The sequence below is a fragment of the Wasmannia auropunctata genome, unplaced genomic scaffold (genome assembly GCF_000956235.1).
Source record: "Wasmannia auropunctata unplaced genomic scaffold, wasmannia.A_1.0 LD271668.1, whole genome shotgun sequence".
Classification (NCBI taxonomy): domain Eukaryota; kingdom Metazoa; phylum Arthropoda; class Insecta; order Hymenoptera; family Formicidae; genus Wasmannia; species Wasmannia auropunctata.
The window spans coordinates 1-2,047 of record NW_012091222.1 but is presented as its reverse complement, the minus strand read 5'-3'; the positions used below and the strand labels follow the sequence as shown (position 1 = coordinate 2,047).

Sequence of the window (2,047 nt, the reverse complement as noted above, 5' to 3'; positions counted from 1 at the left end):
ACTCGGCGAGGGGGCTAAAAGAATGGATACAGGATTGGCGAAACTCGAAGAGGCATCGATATCAGTCGAGATCCTAAAGAGAGACTTAGCCGTAATGGAACAGGAATTGGTTCAGGCGTCCGAGAAAGCCGAGACGGTACTTTTGGAGGTGACCGAGAGAGCAATGCAAGCTGAAGCTTTTAAGAATCAAGTGCAAAAGGTGAAGGAAAAAGCGGAGCAGTTGGTGGCTTGTATAGCTGATGAAAAAGCACTGGCCGAGCAAAAGCTCGAGGCCGCGAAACCAGCGTTAGAAGAAGCGGAAGCTGCTCTGAATACCATCAAACCTGCTCACATAGCAACGGTGAGAAAGCTAGGCAGACCACCTCATCTGATAATGAGAATTATGGATTGTGTACTGATCTTGTTCCAACGAAAAATCGGATCCGTTGTACCTGACACAGCTGCGCCGTGCCCTAAACCCTCCTGGGCGGAATCCTTGAAACTCATGGCCAGTACGACGTTTTTATTACAATTACAGAATTATCCGAAGGACATAATTAATAACGAGATGGTTGAGCTACTGCAACCGTACTTCAAGATGGAGGATTATAATATGGAAACAGCTAGACGTGTGTGCGGTGACGTTGCTGGTCTGCTATCGTGGACCAAGGCCATGGCGTTCTTCCATTCCGTCAACAAAGAAGTTCTACCTTTAAAAGCTAATTTAGCGCTGCAAGAAGCACGCTTGAAACTCGCAATGGAGGATCTGGCGAACGCCGAGCGGGAATTATCCGAAAGAGAAATGGCTTTGCAGATGGTCAAAGAGCAGTACGATAGCGCGGTAGCGGAGAAGCAGAGATTGACGGAAGCCGCGAACGTGTGTCTGAGAAAAATGACAGCTGCCACCGCTTTGATAAACGGATTAGGCGGCGAGAAGATTCGATGGACCGAGCAAAGTGGAGAATTTAAGATTCAACTGGGACGATTGGTCGGGGACGTTTTGTTGGCAACTGGATTTTTGTCATACTGCGGACCTTATAATCAACAGTATCGAGCCAGCTTGGTGACCGCGTGGATGAATATATTGACTACCAAATCTATACCTTTCACTAAAAATTTAAATATAACAAATATGCTCGTCGACACGGCAACGACGTCGGAGTGGACCCTTCAGGGATTGCCTAACGACGAGTTATCCGTACAGAATGCGCTTATTGTTACAAAATCTTCGTCCTATCCGCTTCTTGTCGATCCTCAGAATCAAGGAAAAATGTGGATTAAGAATAAGGAGAGCACGAACGAGTTGCAGATTACTTCGCTAAATCATAAGTATTTTCGAACTCATCTCGAGGACAGTCTTTCGTTAGGCCGACCACTGCTAATCGAGGACGTTGCGGAAGAGCTCGATCCGGTGCTCGATAATGTACTTGAAAAGAATTTTATTAAATCAGGATCTATCGAGAAGGTCATCGTCGGGGATAAGGAATGTGACGTAATGCCAGGATTCATGTTGTATATCACCACTAAACTACCGAATCCAGCATACAGTCCAGAAATATCCGCGAAAACGTCGATTATTGACTTCACCGTGACGATGCTAGGTTTAGAAGATCAGTTGTTAGGTCGAGTGATACTCATGGAGAAAGCCGATTTAGAGGCGGAAAGAGTCGCCCTGTTCGAATCGGTCATGACCAATCAGCGTTCAATGAAGGAACTCGAAGGTACGCTATTACACAGACTTACATCGTCGGAAGGCTCTCTGGTGGACGATGAGGCTTTAATAACTGTCCTTCGAGAAACCAAAACCACGGCCGAATCGGTGAACGAAAAGCTGCAAGTGTCCGCTCTTACTGAGAAAAAGATCACCTTGGCACGCGAGGAGTTTCGCGCGGTTGCGTCGAGAGGTTCGATTTTGTATTTCCTGATAGTCGAAATGAGCAACGTCAATGTGATGTATCAAAATTCGTTGAGGCAATTCTTGACGATCTTCGATAATTCAATTACGAAATCCACGAAGAGCCCTATAACTTCCGAGAGGATAAACATTATTAGATCGGAAGAGCACACG

At 46.0% G+C, this 2,047-nt stretch overlaps 1 pseudogene; it reads left to right on the top strand.

Moving 5' to 3' along the window:
- The first annotated feature begins 4 nt into the window (after positions 1-4).
- Positions 5-2,040, top strand: LOC105462068 (annotated as a pseudogene).
- The last annotated feature ends 7 nt before the right edge of the window (positions 2,041-2,047 follow it).